At 40.0% G+C, this 21,715-nt stretch overlaps 1 pseudogene; it reads left to right on the plus strand.

Moving 5' to 3' along the window:
* Positions 1-4,916: 4,916 nt before the first annotated feature.
* LOC143670765 (ras-related protein Rab-14-like) lies at positions 4,917-6,552 on the plus strand (annotated as a pseudogene).
* Positions 6,553-21,715: the final 15,163 nt, after the last annotated feature.

Raw genomic sequence — 21,715 nt, forward strand, 5'->3', positions numbered from 1 at the left:
AGGGGAGAAGGACACTGCAAGGCAGGCAGGGTCACACAGAGGGTGCACTTAGGAACAAAGTGAAACAGCAGAGGCTGTGGGAGGCAGACTTTGTAGTGACAAGAGGGTGAGGTGACTCCTGGTAGTGCAGGAGGGTGTGATTGACTTGTGTTAACAATTCCATGGGCTGGCAAGGAACTAAAACTAACTCCTCAGGGATAAGCAGGCACTGTGCCTGGTTCCCTAATAAGGAGGGTATTCTATTTTGCTAGCTGCTGGAATGCAACACACCAGAGACAGATTGGCTTTTAATAAAAGGGGATTTATTTTGTTAGTTCTTCAGAGGAAAGGCAGCTAACTTTCATCTGAGGTTCTTTCTTACGTGGGAAGGCACAGGATGGTCTCTGCTGGCCTTCTCTCCAGGCCTCTGGGTTCCAACAACTTTCCCTGTGGTAATTTCTTTCTGCATCTCCAAATAGCTAAGCTGCGAGTGCTGAGATGAGGTATGCTGAGCTGCTTGGGCTGTGCTACATTGCGCTGTCTCATTTAAGCACCAGCCAATTAAGTCAAACATCATTCATGGCAGCAGGCACACCTCCTAGCCTACTGCAGATGTAATCAGCAACAGATGAGGTTCACATACCATTGGCTCATGTCCGCAGCAATAAAACTAGGTGCCTTCACCTGGCCAAGTTGACAACTGAATCTATCACATTTCCACCCCTTGTCAACTTGGAAACTACATGCATTACCTTAAACAATATTAAGGTGAAAAAATAATTCTCTTCTGGCTGTGGACCTGTGAATCTCAAAACAAGTTGTCTGGTGCTAATATGCAAAGGAGGGACAGTCACAGGATCCATAGGGGGAAATTGGAAGGAAAACCTGCAGGCAAACACCACTGAATTTCAAAGTCTGAAAGTCATTTATCCTTCAGCTTTAGAAAGTGGCAGTCCCACCCTTTCCAAGGGCCTATGCAGTGGCCCACCTCTTTCCAAATCAACCTCAGGGAACATTGAGGAGACCACCTTTTTCTCAGCTCTACTCTCTCCAGGCATCAGGACCACCCCTGGGCTCTCTTCCATTTCTGGGGTACACACTCAACCCCTCCATGTGGTGGCAGCCAGGCTCTCCCCAGTCCCCAAGGAGCGTGCTCTACCTTCTCCAAGGCCTGAGGCTGCAAGACTCTTCCACTGTGATAAAGTGGGAAACTCATCCTCGCCCTTCAGAGTAAACGCACCATCTTTATGTATACGGGTGGGTCCACTCTCCTAGCCAAGGTTTCTTGGCTCCAGACCTGAGCTTCCATGGTTCTCCCTCTGCAAACTGCAATCTCTCCCTTTTGTGTTCACCTTTGGCCAGATTGGCAGTGGTTTCATTTACACCAACAGTCTCTTCAAGCACTCCAGGACTTCTCCATCATTCTCTTCACAGTTCCTTGAAAATCTGCCCCTTAGCCATCCAAAAAAACATTCCAACATATCTGGTTATTTGCAAACCACAGCAGCACCCCACTCTCCGGTACCAAATCTGTTCTAGTTTGCTAGTTGCCCGAATGCAACACACCAGAGACGGATTGGCTTTTAATAAAAGGGGATTTATTTTGTTAGTTCTTCAGAGGAAAGGCAGCTAACTTTCATCTGAGGTTCTGTTTTACGTGGGAAGGCACAAGATGGTCTCTGCTGGCCTTCTCTCCAGGCCTCTGGGTTCTAACAACTTTCCCCGGGGTGATTTTTTTCTGCATCTCCAAAGGCCTGGGCTGAGCTGCCAGTGCTGAGATGATGTATGCTGAGCTGCTTGGGCTGTGCTATGTTGTGCTCTCTCATTTAAGCTCCAGCCAATTAAGTTAAATGTCATTCATTGCAGCAGGTATGCCTCCTAGCCAGCTGCAGATGTAATTAGCAACAGATGAGGTTCACGTACCATTGGCTCATGTCTGCAGCAACAAAACTAGGTGCCTTCACCTGGCCCAGTTGACAACTGAATCTAACTACCACAGAGGGTTATTTGGCTAGGGGACATTATCCAAGGGAGCAGAATGCAGAGGAGAACTTGTGGTTAAGCCATTCGAGGCCCTCTCAGTTTCCCCCAGATATTGAAGCAGCATAAAACATTGGACATTAATTATAGACATTATAACACACCCAGCAATGCAGGATTTCTTTTAACTATTTTCATTGTAAAAGGGAGTTCCTGAGGGTTCCATTTGGCCCTTCCTACCATAATAACATCATTCCCTGAATCATCAGGGGAACTGCCAGTTATTGAGTATGTTCCACTATGCATACAGGCACTAAAGAAATCATCTCACATGAGTTATTGGGTCCCTTCTGATTGGAAGATGTCAGAAGTGGTCTGGGTCTCCAAAAATTACCATTAACTCTGTAACAGTGCCCTATAGTCCATAAAAAGTCTGGGCATTCCCTTTCCCTTTGGTGAAGACTTGGACAAAGATTTAAGAGTATGGACTTATGTTGTTATTGTAGGGCCCAGCTTCTCCTTCTTTCAATGGACCCTGGGGCTGTGAACTGACTCAGGCCTGGGAACAGCACGAGGGGTCTGTTCTACTTCTGTCCTGGTAGTTCAAGTAGGCATCAATTCTACACATCCACAGACCTATGGGTTATTTCCAACTGGGGGCTTCACTGGATACCCCTAAGGACCCCATTAGAGCCTTGAGTCTTTCATGAATACTTTCAAGGTTCCAGGTTCCAGTAACAACTCACCCTTCAAAATCTCCTGAACCGAGTACCTACTCCTAATATATAATCAACAATACTTTGTTGATTGTTTTGATTCATTTTCATCTCTATCCTTTTCTCCTAGATCAGAAACCCCATAAGGGCAGAGGTGCTTTATTCATCTTGTGTTCTCTGCACCTCAGGTCTCATAGGTAATGTTTATCAGGAAAATAAATGAACAAATGGATTGTAATACAAGGTTTAGTTTCCTCTTCCTTCACTGATAGCTTCCCTAAGAATTTTGGGGAAATGTGTGGTGGGGAGGAGGTGTTATCAGCCAATTACTCCCAAGTCAATACACATTCCATTGTGATAATGCTACTACATATGGGGAGTTAGGGAAAGCCATGCATCGTACTGACTCTTAATTCCTTGCCACTCCATTGTATCCCCTAGGATAATTTTACTAAGTATTATAATGTCAATCAGCAAGTGACTGACTGACAAAGAAATGTGAGGCAAAGGGCAAGATTTTCATATAGAGGAATGTTTGATTAAGGACTAATTTTACAAATGTTAGCTTTATTACTGAATAGTTATAGGTTATGACAACTTTGCTTTTCCCAAACAAAACTCATAACAGCAGGAACCCTGATACTATCTACTTGGAAAACAAGGACACCTGTATTATTCTTATAATTTTTGCCATCTTTTTTATGTTCCAGAACAGTATTTTTTGTCTTTACCTTACCCTAGAACAAATTCTTGGCAGATTATTTGCACCACTGCTTTGAATAATCTCTGAACATCTTCTACTTTCTGTCACTCCCTCGAGAGCCAGAGACCCCAAGAGCAGAATCCAATAAGTTGGACCTTGGCCACTCCCCTACCTGGCAGAGAGAAGAAAGAATATTTGCCCCCCTTTGGCAGTCAAAGTGGGAAGCAGGTCCCCATCTATCATGGAATTTCACCCTTAAATAGGAAAAGCATTCATATATTGACTCCCAAAAGCATTGGAGTCATATATATGAAAAAGCATTCATATATTGACTCAGAGAAAGAGTCCAGTAAGAATATTATTCCTCTAGTTGCAAAATGAACTTCAAAAGCTCAAAGCCAACACATTAGCTCCCTCTTGCATTCACCCAAATCTATTTCCATTTCCCTACTGTCTTCCCTTTCATAGTGAATGGCCCCCAAATCTACATATCACTCAACAGTGATGTTCTAGAGGCTTCTCACCTTCTCCTTCACTTTCCACATCCAAAGTATGGCCAAGTCAAGTCACTATCACTTCCTAAACCTCTCTCCAATCTGTCCCCACATCAACCCTGCCAATACTGATCTTCTGACCTTTAAATGAGAGGATGATGTGTTCTTTAGGACTCTGTGGTGGTCATTTAATATTTTTTTGTTACCCTTCCTGTGTGGGAGGCATCCCAGAATGGGTGGGGTGGCAGAGCCCTGCTTTCTACTTTGAAAGCCCTCATCCTTTCTTAGAGGCCTTTGAAATGCCACTCTAACAGATTTCCCTGCCTCTAGACACGCCCATCTCACTTCCTCCCTCATGAAAATATTTCTAAATCACAATTCTTATCCTGTTTCTCCTCTGCTTAAAAGTTTCCAAGGGCCATAGACTGACGAATGGATAAACAATGTGGTGTAGTCACACTATAGAATGTTATTCAGTCATTAAAAGGAGTGAAGTACTGATGCATGCTACCACATGGATGGACCTGAAAAATATTATGCTAAGTGAAAGAAGCCAGACCCTGAATAAAAAAAGAAAAATATTGTATGATTCCATCTGTATGAGATGTTCAGAATAAATCCATTTTTAAAAGGCAGATTCATGCTTAGGGCTCGGCATTGGTGGGTGTAATGGGGAATGAGTGCAAATGGGTATGGGGTTTCTCTGTGGCGCAATGAATGGTGATGGTTGCACAATTCTGTGACTATACTAAAAACCATTGATTTAAATGGGTGAACTGTATGGTATATGAATTGTATCTCAATAAAGTTGTGATTAACTAATAAACAAAATACATAAATAAAATAAGACTCAGAGGAAGCTGCAGGAGCAGTCCTTGCTACCACCGCTTCTGCACCTCTTCCTACAGCCCGCCCACCTGCCAGGGCCTCAGCCGACTGCCCCCACTTTCTCTCTCATTTCCAAAGTATTCCTCTTCCTGTCCTGACATCCCCCCACTCCCACTCGGAAAACTGCCTACCCACCGGCAACCTCGCAGTGCCACCATGGCAACTGCACCATACAACTACTGTTACATCTTTAAATATATTATTGGGGACATGGGAGTAGGAAAATCTTGCTTTCTTCATCAATTTACAGAAAAAAAAATTTATGGCTGATTTTCCTCACACAATTGGTGTTGAATTTGGTGCAAGAATAATTGAAATTGCTTTGAAAACTGTTGCTTTTTTATTTCTTTGCTTTGTATATACATTATACTATACAATAATAAAGTTTAGAAAAAAGAAAAAGAAAAATTAGGCCTAAGAGTCACTGCCAGAAAACCTCTTTTCTTGCTCACATGTGGCCTCTCTCTCAACCACACAACAAGCAAACTCATTGCCCTCCCCCTCTCTATGTGGGACATGACTCCCAGGGGTGTGGACCTTCCTGGCAATGTGGGACAGAAATCCTAGAATGAGCTGGGACTCAGCATCAAGGGATTGAGAAAATCTTGACCAAAAGGGGGAAGAGAGAAATGAGACAAAATAAAGTGTCAATGGCTGAGAGATTTCAGAGTCAAGAGGTTATCCTGGAGGTTATTCTTACACATTATATAGATATCACCTTTTTAGCTAAGGTATATTGGAGAGGCTGGAGGGAAGTGCCTGAAAATGTAGAGCTATGTTCCAGTAGCCATGTTTCTTGAAGATGATTGTATAATGATATAGCTTTCGCAATGTGACTGTGATTGTGAAAATCTTGTCTGATGCTCCTTTTATCTACAGTATGGACAGATGAGTAAAACATACGGATTAAAAATAAACAATGGGGGACCACATGTTAAAATAAATTTAGTAGATTGAAATGCTAATGATCAATGAAAGGGAGTGGTAAGGGGTATCGAAAAAATAGGGGAAACAAAGGATAAAATATACTGAGTAGATGGAAATACAAGCAGTCAATGAGAGGGAAGGGTAAGGGGTATGGTATGTATGAGTTTTTTTCTTTTTTCTCTTTATTTCTTTTTCTGAATTGATGCAAATGTTCTAAGCAATGATCATGGTGATGATATCGTGAGTTTTTTATTATATACCAAGAATGGAATGATCATATGGTAAGAATGTTCGTGTTTGTATGTTATGTTTAAGAAAAATTAAAAAAACAAAATAAAGCATGCATGAATTAAAATAAAAGAAGAAGAAGAATAGAAGTTAGTTGACAAAAAAATCAAGCTGCAGATTTGGGATACAGCAGGATAGGAGCGCTTTAGGGCTGTTACACGAAGTTACTACAGAGGAACTGCGGGAGCGCTTATGGTGTATTGTATCACTAGAATAAGTAAATACAACTATTTAAGCAGCTGATTGACAGATGCAAAGAATCTCACCAATCCAAATATTGCAATAATTCTCATAGGAAAATAAAGCAGATTTGGAGGCACAGAGAGATGTTACATATGAAGAAGCCAAACAGGTTGCTGAAGAAAATGGTTTATTGTTCCTTGAAGCCAAGTGCAAAAATGAGAGAGAATGTAGAAGATGCCTTCTTGAGGCTGCCAAGAAAATTTATCAGGACATTCAGGATGGAAGCCTGGATTTGAATACTGCCAAGACTGGTGTACAACAGGAACCCTCAGCCCCATGAAGAGGCCCGCCAACCAGTGAACCCCAACCCCACAGAGAAGGCTGTGGCTGCTAGTGATTCTCTTTGCTGTGGTCCTTCATTTGACCTTTCACCTCTGTCTGTTAGAAGCAGTACTTTTTACTGCCTCATTGTCTTCTGTACATCTTACTGGGTTTAATTTTTAAAAAAAGAAAGAAAGAAAAAACTGTTGTAAAACAGTTAACACAATACTAAACTGCTAAACAACTAGATATAATCAGGTTTTGAAAGACAAGTTACGTTCTAGTTTGCTGCCTGCTGGAATGCAGCATACCAGAAACAGAATGGCTTTTAAAAAGGGGAATTTAATAAGTTGCTAGTTTACAATTCTAACGCTGAGAAAATATCCCAATTAAACAAGTCTATAGAAATGTCCAATTTAAGGCATCTGGGGAAAGATACCTTGGTTCAAGAAGGCCGATGATGTTAAATGTTTCTCTCTCAGCTGGAAGGGCACATAGTGAACATGGCAGCATCTGCTGGCTTCCTCGTGGCTCTACGAAAGGAACTCTCTTCAAAATGTTTCCTCTTTTAAAGGATTCATTTAAAGGAGTAAACAACTCCACCCTCAATGGGTGGAGACACACCTCCATGGAAATCATCTAAGCAAAAGTTACCATCCACAATTGGGTGGGTCACATCTCCATGGAAACAATCAAAATGCTCCCACCCAGCAATATTGAATGAAAATTAAAGGACGTGGCTTTTCTGGGGTCCATCACAGATTCAAACTGGCAAAAGTAATAAATCTCTCCTGCATGGTAAATCTAGACTTTTTTTCCCCTCGATTGTCCTCGTGATAGGTATATCACCAATACATGATTTAAACTGAGCACTGATGCTGGACTTACTGATTTTTACCCCTCTCACCTTTTTTGGCAGGCTTTGTCTCACTGTACGATTTAATTTGATATCTCAAGCCTTTCTCCTCATCTTTAACCATTCAAATATGTTTTTTGTAACCATTAAGCTTGTTGCAAAATGACTTCTGATGGTGCAGAAGAAGTTCTATGACTGCTTTTTGTTTTTGTCAGATTAATTCCTTGTTGCCTGGGTGACGTTTTTGTTGAGGAAGTTTGCTTCTGTCTTAACCTTGCACATGGAAAATATCCCTTTATCTTTTCTCTTGAGCTTTATTTACACTATTTTTTACACTATTTTATCCTTTTTTCTCTGACAGAAAGTAAATATGTAGAAAATTTGAAGGAACTGAACTAACAATGCATTCTGTGTATATTATTTTAATGAAGAAAATAAATTGATTACTGGCATTAGAACAGTATAAAATGCCAGTTTGTACAGTATGACTTGTATGTGACCATATTACTCCCTTCCATTCTCACAAGGAAATTTATACATAACTGCAGTTCACAAGTAATATGGCTCCACTCCTTGGCGCTGGCAGTGTTTGGGGTCTTTATGCTGGAAAGAGCTCTTAGCGTGAAAGGATTAACACTAGCAGATTCTGTTCCATCTTTGCACTGTGGCTTACCTGCTGATTGTCTTAACTGTTCTTGTGCAATCAACAATGTGTTAACCTGGTTTTCTCTTTTTGTAAACATTTTGCATCATAGGCTGCATTTCATGCCTTACTGTATAGTAAAAAAAAAGATTGTGCTTATTATTGCACATTTTAAGCTTTTATACCTTTATATTTTTTGGAATGGTCAGATTCTAAACCAGACAGCCAGAACCACAAGTCTGCTGTTAAGGGATTTTAAATTGTGCATTTTTGACACTACAATGAAATTATTTAAGACGTTCCTTGTGTTCATAGTATGAGAGGCTATTTTGAATCATGTTGGCGATAAATTGTTTTGTAAAAGGGAAAGTGTAGTGGTGGCTCAATGCTTTCCCTGATACAAAGTAAGTTATTACTTTGTACTATGTGGGTGACCACTGAAAGAATACTGTATTGCAAGAGAAATAATCTGATTTCTTTAGACAACAAACTAAGTTTTTACCAAGTTCTTCAGTTCTATTGATTGATTTCTAATTGAGTTTATGGTTCAGAGGCTGGGAATCAATAAATTATTTAAATGGGATAGGTAAACCTTAGAGACATGCACTAAGCTCAGCTGCTGTGTTTAAGATACACATTTTAAATTCCTCTTTACAGACACAAAAGTAAAAGTACATCTTTCTGGGTTGTAAACATATGGTAATACCAGAGTATTATATAGTCAAAGTTAAATAAAAGCCAAAACTGGAATGTGCAGAAAATATGATTTGGTCAGTTTGTGGACTCATCTTTATTTTTGTTTTGTTTAGCTTTTTAAAAAACAAGGTACCTGAAGCAGATTGGTATATTCTGTTAAAGACTTATAGTGATCCACTCTGCTTACACTATTGCATCACAAGGGACACGCCCAGGAACCATGACCTGCTGGTAGGTGTATATATTTAAAAAAAAAAAACTGCCCATTGAGATATAAGGTAGCAATCACAAACTAAAGGCTGTGGCTTCTTGTTTAGGTGCAATATCTTGATTCCCAAAGTTAGTTACAGTGGGTCTTATTGCTTTTGTGACAGAAGGATTTATTCAGACTGCTGTACTCTTTATTTGCTGTAACAAAATGCAATTAATCTAAATATTTGGAAATAAAGTACCTGTATCAAGATTAAATTTAAAATAAATACATAAATAAAATAGTTCCCAAAAGCCCTCTAATTCTGCTAAGTAAAAGTTTTACTGATGGAGTTCAACTATCTCTACTACTTTAGTTTTCCCATCACATGGTGATGTCCTCTCCTTTCTCTTCCAGGTTCCCCTGACTCTGGCTTCCAGCTACTTCCTGGGTGTGCAGGTCTGAAAGGATGTATGTACCCTAGAAAAGCTGTGTTTTAATCCCATTTTGTAAAGGCAGCCGTTTCTTCTAATCCCTATTCAGTACTGTATGTTTGAAACTGTAATTAGATTATGTCCCTGGAGACGTGACTCAACCAAGAGTGGTTGTTAAGCAGGATTAGGTGTCTCTCCACCCATTCCAGGTGGGTCTTGACTAGTTTACTGGAATCCTATAAAAGAGGAAACATTTTAGAGAAAGCAGGAGATTCAGAGAGAGCAAAGAAGAACTACAGAACCACAAGGAAACCACAACAGAGAATGCCGCAGAGCCACGAAGTAGAGAGTCCACCAGCCATTGACTTTTGGAGATGAAGAAGGAAAATGCCTCCCGGGGAGCTGGAGAGGAAGCTAGCAAATAATACCGTGTTTGCCATGTGCTCTTCCAGCCGAGAGAGATACCCTGACCATGTTCACCATGTGTCTTTCCACTTGAGAGAGAAACCCTGAACTTCATTGGCCTTCTTGAATCAAGGTATTTTTCCCTGGATGCCTTAGATTGGACATTTCTATAGACTTGCTTTGTTTGGAACATTTCCACAGCCTAAAAACTGTTAAGTTACAACTTATTAAACTCTCCTTTTTAACAGTCATTCCATTTCTGGTATATTGCATTCCAGCAGCTAGCAAACTAGAAGACTGGGGCTCTCTCTCTATAAGACCTCCGGTAGTAGGATTAATCTCTACCCTCATTCCACTGGCCATACATTAACTAAAAATAACATCTTCCAAAGGTCCTATGAGCAGTGGATCCACATCCACAGGAATGGGATTAAAATTAAGAACATGTTTTATCTGGGAGACATAATCTATCATAGCATTATGGTGAAAACTAAACCAGACAATGTCCATAAAGAACTGATATGTTAGCACAGAACCAGGAACATAATAAGTGCTTGCTAAACGATTTCAATTATCTTCTGCCTACCTCTCCTGCTTCATTTCCCATCATTTCCCACTGCATACCCATTGTCCTAGTCATACCAGACATCTTACTATTGCCTGTACTTGACCGGACACTTTTGGACTTCTGAGGCTTTGTTCATGCTGTTCCCTCACCCGGGAATGCCCTTGTCCCTTTTCCAACTGAGGTCTCCTCCTCACTTCAGAACCCAGCTCAAACAACCTTCTCTCTGTGAAGGTTTCTCCAGTCCCCTAAGCATGGCAGTCCTCTCCTGCCTTTGCCGCCCCATATTGTGTTCCTGCATTTATCTCCTCGTATTACAAATTTATTTGTCTTCATGTTCATCTCCCATATTAAGCTGCTGTGTCTAATTTTTAAACCCCCAGCAACCTAGCTCAGTGCCCAGCACACAGTAAACCCTTCATCAGTATTTGCTGGTTGAAGAATAAAGAAAAGTGCCTGACACTGTGGCAATTTCCTTTCCTCCACTGCCCTGGGTTTGCCTGTGGCTTTGAGCTTTTATTTTTCCCCTGCAAAGAACTGTGAGACAGGCAGTTGGTTTTTGACAAGTGTAAGTGTGTTGTCTGAAACAGGACCAGCCCAAGACCCCGAGGTAAAGCTCATGGGACTCCTTCTCGCCCAGACCTCTCAGATTCTCACCTCTGGTCACAGCTCTCTCTTGCCCCTTGAGGGGACCTGGTGCCAGGTTTGTCTTGCCCTCCCCAGCCCCTCTTACTCCTCACGCGTGCACCTGCTGCCTCACAACACCTCAGCTCTTGGGGTCCCAGGCCAGGGAAGGGACTGGTTTCGATTTCCAAGGTGACAGTACCTGGGGATAAATAGATGTTTTGGACTGACCTGTAATATTGAGACCTTACAACCCACCGAACCGGAAAGTGATCATATAGGTGTGTGCTAGAAGTCAGACCTTTTACACACATACCACACACACACTCACGCACACACACACACACACACACACAATGTTATTGTATTTCTTCTTTTAAATTGAATTTACTTTGAAAAAAATGTAAAACCCCAACAAAAAAGTTGTGAGGACATTACAATGAACCTTACCTACACGTTTCTCCTGGATTCATCTATTATTAACATTTTGCCATATTATCCCTGTATTTGTATGTGTATATAAATATATACAACATTATTTTCATTCTTAATTTTTCCTGAACCAATTAAGAATAAGTTGCGCTCATTGTGACACTTCACTCTTAAATACCTCAGATGTATTTCCTAAGAAGAAGGACATTCTCTGATTTAACCATAGAGCAACTATCAAATTCAGAAAATGTAACTTTAGCACAATACTCTTATCTAATCCACAGTCCATTTTCAAATTTCACGACTGTCCCAATAGCATCATTTATAGCGAGGTTTCTGCTAATCCAGAACCATGCATTACATTTAGTTGCCGTGCCTCTTTAGACTCCTTTATTCTGGAGCAGTCTCTTAGCTTTTCACTGCCCTTCACAAATTACTTTTTTTTCTTCAAGAATCAGACTTATTGGGCCTTTTTTGCACATTCCCATGGGCTATGACTCAGACCCCATTGAAAAGTCATTATAGGTATTTGCCAGGTCTGCCTTGAAAAAAATTTTTCCAGGCTTTGTGCCACATATGGGTGATTACACGAACAAGGAGGAGGGAGGTTCACATTTGTTAGGAAGCACCTACTGTATACCGAGCACAGTTATGTCATTTTGTTCTCAAAACCACTCTGGAGGTAGGTATCATTATGCCCACTTTACAGATGTAGAAACCAAGGCCTGAAGTGGGTATGTAGTTTTTTCAAGGTCACTTGACTTCTAATATGTGGATACTTGATCCAGATGTTGAACCACCAAGTTCTAGGGAGGATAGAGCCCAGTTCCCAGCCTCTTTCTGTTTTCAGAAACAGCTCGGTGGCTCCCAGATGGGGCTGGAGGGAGAAGTAGGAATGGGGAACAAAGGTCTCCTAAGAATTCCTTCCCTGCTGAGATCTGGGGAGAGTCCAGACTGATTTGCGGGAGGCAGGGGGTAGGGCACCTCTGAGAAAAAAGCAGGAACCCCTAAAAGGGTGCACAAGGATGAATCTCCATCCTTTGCCCATGCTCAAGCCAGGACAGGCTGATTTCCTTAGGGCCAAGGGCATGGCTGGATTTAATCAGCAGAAGCTGGGAGATGAGCCAGGGTTTGCTAAGGCTGCTTTCAATAATTGTTCATTAAAGTTCTTTCTAAATAGATCATAAGGTTGGGAAGTGGAGTGAGTTCTCCCAGGGGTCAAGTAGGGGCTCAGACTTTCAGGCCAGACATGACCCTGTAGAAGGTTGGCTTGATGTGAAAGCGCGCTTCTATAGATTTTTCATTAACTTGCATCAAAGTTTGTTGACAGAGGGTACAATCTTCCCCACCAAGTTTCTGGTGGAAGTTACAGAGCAAGCTTCTGTTTTCCTAGGGCTGTGTCTCTTTTCCTAAAATCTTCCTTTTTCTATGGTAATAGAACCCCCGTTTTTGAGCTGGGTGCATGGCCAAATGCAATAAAAATTACATATCCCAGCCTCCTCTGCATTTAGATTTCACAATGTGACTAAGTCTTGGCCAGTGGAATGTGAGCAGAGTAACACGTACAACTTCCAGATGGTATTCTTTTTGTTTTATTTTGTTTTTATTGTAGTAACTTATATTCAGCACAAAATTTCTCATTTTAACCACTTTCACGTGTACAATCCCATGATATTAATTACATTCACGGTCCTGTGCTACCATCACCACCATCTATTACCAAAACTTTTCCATCACCCCAAACAGAAACCCACCCAAAATATTAAACAATAACTCCCCAGACTCCTCCACCTGCCCATTCCCTGGTAACCTGTAATCTTTCTGTCCCTATGTATTTCCTTATTCTACATATTTCATGTAAGTGAAGTCATACAATATCTGTCCTTCTGTGTCTGGCTTCTTTCACTCAACATGACGTCCTCAAGGTTCATCCATGTTGTCGCATGTATCAGGACCTCATTCCTTTTTACAGCTGAATAATATTCTGTTGTATGTATATGCCACATTTTAAAATTAGGAACGTGTGTGTTTACAGAAAAACCACACAGAAAGTCCAGAGTTCCCAGATAACTCTCTCTCTCTCTCTCTCTCTCTCTCTCTCTCACACACACACACACACACACACACACACACACGATTTTCCCTGTTACTAATATTTTGCATTTGTGTGGTATCTTTGTCAGAATTGATAAAACAATATTATCATAATTATACTATTAGTGATAGTTCATAGTTTACATTAGGGTTCATTTTTGGGTTGTAAAATTCTACGGTGGTGTTGTTGATGCTGTTTTTATCCTGGCAACATATATACAACCTAACTTTCTTATTTTAGCCACTTCAAAATAAATAATTCAATGATGTTAATTACATTCACAGTGTTGTGCTCCCATCACCACCATCCATTACCAAAACATTTCCATCACTCCAAACAGAAACTTTGTACCAATTAAGCATTAATTCCCCATTCTCCACCCTACCCTTGCCCCTGGTAACCTGTCTTCTAGTTTCTGATTCTCAGAATTTGCATATCCTAATTATTTCATATCAGTGAGATCATACAATATTTGTCTTTTTGTATCTGGCTTATTTCACTGAACATGTCTTCAAAGTTAATCCATGTTGTCACATGCGTCAAAACTTCATTCATTTTCACAGCTGAAAATGAATATATTCCTTTGTACGTATATACCACATTTTGTTTATCCATTTTTTGTTTGATGGACACTTGAGCTGATTCCATCTTCTGGCTTTTGTGAATAATGCTGCTATGGTGTCCAGATAGTATTTTTGATAGAAGACACATTCTTCATCACCACCTTCCTACCTCCTTCTAGCTAGAATGTGGATATGATGGCTGGTGCTCTGGCAGCCATCTTGGATCATGAGATGACCATGAGAATAGAAACCATACACAGTAAAGCAATAAGCTAGAAGGAATCTGGGTCTTTAAGAGCTTCATGGAACAAAGCTACCACTCATGCTCTGGATTTCCTTCTTCTGGACTTGATCATGACAGAAAAATAAACTTGTATTTTGTTCAAGTTACTGATATTTTGGGGTTTTAACATTACTCACAGCTGCGCTCAATTTTACTTGCGACTCAAGTGGTGATTCACATTTCCTTGGTGCTGGCAAAGGGCTTCATGGCTATTTCTACCCTTCATTCCTTACAATAGCTCTTTGAAGTAAAAAGCATCCATTTTCCCAATGAGGAAATGGAAACTTCAACCCTCAGTGGTGAGGTGAGACAGGCAATGCTGGTTTTGTTTTTCCAGAAGGCTGTTCCTGCAGCTGCTAGATTAATCACAATGACTAAGCCCTGTGATGTCAGCCATGTGCCAGGGAAAGCAGAAAGCATGAGTTGTTCCTAGTTTGCCAGAACCTGAAATTACTGAAAAAATAGGTTAAAACAGGTCAAAAATGCTAGGAGAAACATCCAAGGCCACTTCTCAGCTTGAGAGAGAAAGTTTCAAAATCCCAAAATAAGCCCTCAATGATGCTATTCATATCAGACGCTGTTTTATTTTTCTGATGAGCCTATTTTAAAATGAGAGAAAGCAAAAATGTCAGCAGTGAAAATTTCTAGTAGGGAGCTCAGAAAGCCAAAAAAATGCTACTATGTTTAATAATGAAGGTTATTTTCCTTATTAAAGTTTGTCTTAAAGATGAATAAGACAGGGGGCCAGGGTTGAGCTGGTATCATTTTTTTTTAACATGGGCAGGCACCGGGAATCAAACCCGGGTCCTCTGGCATGGCAGGCGAGCATTCTTGCCTGCTGAGCCACCGTGGCCCTGGTATCATTTTTTAACTAAAATTTTTATTGGAATAACTGTAAATTCACATACAATTACAAGAAACAATACATAGAAATTCCGTGCACACTTTATCCAGTTTCCCCCAATATAACATTTTACAAAACTATAGTACACCATGTGACAAAGAAAGTAAGAGGAAAGCCAGGTGCCTTTCCTCCAAGAAACTATAAACGTGTAACGAAATAAACCCCCTTTATAAAAGCCAAAAAAAAAAACAAACCCAACAACAAACTATAGTACATCACAACCAGAATATTGACACTGACACAATCTTATGTAAATTTCCCCAGTTTTACGTGTACTCATTTGAGAGAGTGTGCATAAAATGTGTTTAGTTCTATACAATGTTATCACATGTGTGAATTTCTGTGTCCACCTCCACATAATATAAAGATCAGTTCGTTCATCTCAAGGATCCATTCTGTTGTCCTTTTATAACCACATCCACTCATCCTTTCCCCCAAGTCCTGCTTTATCCCTACCCCTACGACCTCCAACCTGTTCTCCATTTCTCAAACTCTGTCATTTCAAAAATGTTATATAAATAGAATCATGCAGTAGGTAACTTTTTGGGATTGCCTTTATTCACTCAGCCTAATTTCCTGGAAATTCATACAAGTCATTGCATGTATCAATAGTTCCTACCTTTTTACTGCTGAGCAGCAGTCTGTGGTATGGATGGACCACAGTTTATTTAACCACTCACCAGTTGAAGGACATCTGAACTGGTTCCAGTTTGGGGCTCTTACAAACAAAGCTGCTATGAAGATTTGTGTCATAGGTTTTCATGTCTCTAGGATAAATGCCCCAGAGTGCAACTGCTGGGTCATGTGGTAGTTATGTGTTATAAGAAAAGTGCCAAACTTTTGCCCAGAGTGGCTGCATCATTTTACACTCTCACTAGCTGTTTTTGAGTGATTCGGTTTCTCTGCTTCCTCTCCAGCATTTGTGTTCTATTTTTTATTTTGGTCATTGTGACAGGTGCGTACTGATATCTCATTCTGATTTCAATTTGCATTTCCCTGATGGCCAATTAATGTTGAATATCTTTCATGAACTTATTTGCCATCTGTGTATCCTCTTTGGTGAAATATTTGTTGGTGTCTTTTGCTCACTTTCTAATTGCAATTGTTTGTTTTACTGTGGGTTTTAGAGTCCTTAATATATTCTAGATTCAGTCCTTTACTGGATATGTGGCTGGCAAATATTTTCTCCCAGGTTGCACTTTCTCTTTTCATCCTCTTCACATGAGCTTCTGCAAAGTAAAAATTTTTAACTGTTGGTAAGATATAATTTATCAATCTTTCCTTTTATGTGTTGTGCTTTGGGTGCCAAGTCTAAGAACTCTTTGCCTAGTCCTAGATCCCAAAGATTTTCTCATGTTTTTTCCCTAAAAGTTTTATAGTTTTATGTTTACACTTAATTCCATGATCCACTTTGAGTTAATTTTTGTACAAGCTATGAGATTTAGGTTAAAGTTCTTTTTTTTTCCCCCCCTATGGATGTAAAATTGCTCCAGCATCATTTGTTGAATAGGCTAGGCTACCTCAATTGAATTGCATTTGTGCCTTTATCAAAAATCAGTTGAGAGCAGGTCATGGTGGCTCAGCAGGCAGAGTTCTCGCCTGCCATTCTGGAGACCTGGGTTCGATTCCCGGTGCTTTTCCATGTGAAAAAAAAAAATCAGTTGAACATATTTGTGTGGGTCTATTTCTGGGTTATCTATTCTGTTGATTGATCTGAGATTCTTTGTTTCTATACCCCACCAATAACACACTGTCTTGATCACTGTAACTATACAGTAAACCTTAAATGTCCAATAGAGTGGTTACTCCCACTTTATTCTTTTTTGTGAAAATTATTTTAGTCTTCTAGGACCTGTGACTTCTCATAGAAATTGTAGAATAAGCTTGTGTATATCTATAAAAATCTTGCTGGGACTTTGATCGGAACCAAACTAAACCTATAGATGGATTTAAAGATAGTTGACATTTTTATTACACTGTATCTTCCAATCCATGGATGCAACATGTCCCTCCATTTATTTAGGTTTGCTTTGATTTCTTTCATCAGCATTTTGTACAGATCCTGTACATACTTGTTAAGTGTATATCTAAGTATTTCATTTTCTTTGGAGCAATTGCTAATGACACTCTGTTTTTTAATTTCAGTTTCTGTGTGTTCATCATTAGCATATAAAAATGTGATTGATTTTTGTGTGCTCATCATGTATCTTGTAACCTTGCTGAAAATACTTATAAGTTCTAAGAGTTTTTAAAAATAATTATTTGCAATTTCCTATATAGAAAATCATGTCATTTGCAAATAAGGACAGCTTGATTACTTCCATTCCCATCGATATGTGTTTTCTTTTTCTTGCCTTATTTCTCTAGCTAGAACTTTCAGTATTATGTTGAAAAGCAGTAGAACAGACATCTTTACCTTGTTCCCAATCTTAGCAGGAAAGCTAAGTCTTTTGCCATTAGATATGATGTTAGCTGTAGGTTTTATGTAAATGCTCTTTATCAAATCGAAACAATTCCTCTCTATTCCTCACTTACCAAGAGTTTTTTATCATGAATAGGTGTTGGATCTTGTCAAATGCTTTTTCTGCATCAGTGGAAATGATCATAGAACTTTTCATCTTTAGCTTGTTGGTATGGTAGAGTACATTCATTGGTTTTCAAACCGTGAACCAACCTTACATACGTAGAATAAATCTCATTTGGCCATGGTCATGTAATTCTTCTGGAAACTTTTAAAAGTCATTTCCTCTCAACTCCAACCATTTGCTCCAGAACAGAAACGTTCCCAGAAGTGGAAATTATCACATCACTACCTACAGACTTGGGATTTGGAGCTTAGAGACACGGGCTCAAATCCTACTTTCGCCACCTACTAGCTGTGGACCTTGAATAAGTACTTAAAGTTTTCTAAACCTTGCTTTCCACATCTGTAAAATGCAGGAAAAAAAAAACTGCCTACATTATAGGATTGTTGTGAGAACCAATGCGACCATTAAGTGATTAAGCATTGCATACCTGGCCTATAATAACGGTAACCACTTGAATTCCAGAGAAGCAATCATTTTGGAGTAGAATTAGGAAAGTTTTGGAAAGGCAGGTACATCCAGTATTAGGAACGGGGTGCAGAGGTGACATAACACAGTTTATCGTAAATGATCACAATCTTTGCAATCATTTACGCTTGGTGCTTTGCGTTCACATTACTGGGTGCTTTAATAATAGGTATCACTGCAAGACACCAAGAGGGTCATTCGAAGACATTTTCATTAACTTTTTAAATGCAACAGCCATTAATGCTCCCAGGGCCTCTTCGGGAGCCTGGAGCACTCATTAGCCGCACATACCACTTCACCCTGCGTTTTCTAGCCCATGAAAGAACACCTCAATTAGAACTCTGAATGGCCTAGGTAATTTTTGAAACTTCCCCTCTTACTTCTTGGGATCTGTCTATGACTTTAAACAGGGTATAAATAAGGCAAGTTCACTCTTTGGTGGTGGTGTGGAAAAATTAATTGGTTAGGAGAAGAATAGTCAGCAAATGAAAGGGGATCTTGCTTTTCACCCCATACTCCTTGAAAACAAATAAGGAGCCAAATATACAAGATTGTGGCCCCCCCATGAGAAATATATTTTTATAATGTGATCTGCTTCGCACACAGTCACACACACACACACTCCATCACACGAGTATATAACTGAAGGAAAAGTAACATGAATTCATGAGACTTAGAGAGTTAAAGTGTTCAACGTAAAAGAAACAAATGTTTTTAAAGAAATCACAAAGGTTAAGACCTCCAGAGGCCTCCCTGCCAGTCAGCATTTCAGTCAGACCAGCTGTAAACAAAAATTCTCTCTTTCCTCCTCTCAATTTCAGTTGTACGAGTCAGCAAAACTTGAAAGGAACTCCCTTTAAAACTGCCAGTGTTGAGTAGATTGAAATACTAGTGATCAGTGAAAGGGAATGGCAAGGGTATAGAAAAGAAAATAAAGGGAACAAAGGTTAAAATATATTGGGTAGTCTCCTGGGTCAAGATGGCGGCTTAACAATGTGCGCATTTTAGTTCATCCTCCAGAACAACTACTGAATAACCAGAAACAGTACAGAACAGCTCCCGGAGCCACGATAGTAACTGGACACACAGCGTACCCCAGTGTGGACCAGCTGGACCGGCTGCGAGCACCCCCAGAACTGTGAGTTCCCAAAGCTGCGGAGGCCAGCGCCCCTCCCCCACAGGCCCCTTCCCAGAGGGGAAAGGAAAGGACTTTATCAGCAGCAGGGACTGGGCACAATCAAACGCCAATTGTGGAACTAATTAACAAATTCTGACTACTAAAAATAGGCCCCCAGCTTAGGTGAACCTGAACAAAGCGGAGGTTGCTCATTTTTGCCCTGGTGCCAAGGAGGCAGGACTGACAGAAAAAGGGGGAAAAAAAAAAAAGGAAACAGAGGTTTTTGTGGCTGTGTATCTACAAAGGCTTGACTGCCTCTGGATACAGCGGCAGGACTTTTCAGGCTGCAACTGCCCCAGGCATAGGCAGAAGTGAGCTCTTTTGGGGGCTTCTCTGGAGCTTGTGCCTTCCCCAGGGGAGGGGTGAAGCCCCACCTAGGTGGAATCCCTCCATCAAGGAATTCAGACACCATGGCTTGGTAATTTGAAGCCATTAAAACCAGCCTACAACCTCTCCTCTGTCTCCACCATGCCCCCAGCAGGGAGAGTCTGCCAAAGTTAAAGGTACCGCATCATCTTACGCTGGTGGGACCTGCAGGCAGACAAGCGCCACACACTGGGCAGGATAAGAAAAACAGAGTCTTTAGTTTGAAATGCTAGTGGTAAATGAAAGCGAGGGGTAAGGGGTATCGTATGTATAATCTCTTTTTTTCTCTGTTATCATTTTATTTCTTTTTCTGTTGTCTTTTTATTTCTTTTTCTAAATCAATGCAAATGTTCTAAGAAATGATGAATATGCAACTATGTGATGATATTAAGAATTGCTGATTGTATATCTAGAATGGAATGATATCTTAATGCTTTGTTTGTTAATTTTTTTTAATTAATAAAGAAAGTTAAAAAAAAAAAAAAAAGAAAGCAAAACAGAGTCCACAGACTTCACAGGAAAATCTTTCAACCTGCTGGGTCTCACCCTCAGGGAAAACCGATGCAGGTGACTCTTTCCTCCTGATAAGAGGCCAGTTTGGTCTGGGAAAATCTGGCTTGGGTCTATAATATCTAAGTAGACCCTCCTAAGTGTGTGGGGTGCAAGGCACCACACAAGCAGGGCAAGAAACAAGAAAACAAGAACTGAAAATTCTCCTCTGTTAAAGAAAACTTAAGCTAAAGGTCCAGATAAAGCTGAACGGAATGTCAAAGAACAGATAGACAACAAATTCATCCAGCAAGAAAACCCTAGATAAAAGAAGTGAAAGCAATCTCCAGAATAAACTAATTAAGGTAATTAAATGCATAGACACCAGCAAAAAATAATAAATCACACTAGGAAAATTGAAGATATGCCCCAGTCAAAAAACAAACCAACAATTCAAATGACATATAGGAACTGAAATAATTAATTCAGAATGTACAAACAGACATGGAAAACCTCATCAAAAACCAAATCAATGAATTGAGGGAGGATATAAAGAAGGCAAGGAAAGAACAAAAAGAAGAAACTGAAAGTCTGAAAAAACAAATCACAGAACTTATGGGAATAAAAGGCAAGGTAGAAGAGATGAAAAAAACAATGGAAACCAATGGTAGATTTCGAGAGACAGAACATAGGATTTCAAAATTGGAGGATGGAACATCTGAAATCTGACAAGAAACAGAAACTATAGGAAAAAAATGGGAAAATATGAGCAGGGACTCAGGGAATTGAAAGACAATATGAAGCGCATGAGTATACGTGTTGTGGGTGTCCCAGAAGGAGAAGAGAAGGGAAAAGGAGGAGAAAAACTAATGGAGGAAATTATCACTGAAAATTTCCCACTCTTATGAAAGACTTAAAATTACAGATCCAAGAAGTGCAGCGTACCCCCAAAGAGAATAGATCCAAATAGACGTACTCCAACACACTTACTAATCAGAATGTCAGAGGTCAAAGAAAAAGAGAGGATCTTGAAAGCAGCAAGAGAAAAGAAATCCATCACATACAAGGGAAGCCCAATAAGACTATGCGCAGATCTCTCAGCAGAAACCATGGAGGCGAGAAGACAGTGGGATAATATATTTAATTTATTAAAAGAGAAAAACTGCCAACCAAGAATTCTATATCCAGCAAAATTGTCCTTCAAAAATGAGGGAGAAATGAAAACATTTTCAGACAAAAATCACTGAGAGAATTTGTGACCAAGAGACCAGCTCTGCAAGAAATACTAAAGGGAACACTAGAGACAGATATGAAGACAGAAGAGAGAGGTGTGGAGAAGAGTGTAGAAAGGAAGACTATGAGTAAAGGTAAAAGGAAGGAAAATTAGATATGACATATAAAATCCAGAAGACAAAATAGTAGAAGAATGTACTACCCATGCAGTAATAGCACTGAATGTAA

This window comes from Tamandua tetradactyla, chromosome X, assembly GCF_023851605.1.
Source record: "Tamandua tetradactyla isolate mTamTet1 chromosome X, mTamTet1.pri, whole genome shotgun sequence".
Lineage (NCBI taxonomy): Eukaryota > Metazoa > Chordata > Mammalia > Pilosa > Myrmecophagidae > Tamandua > Tamandua tetradactyla.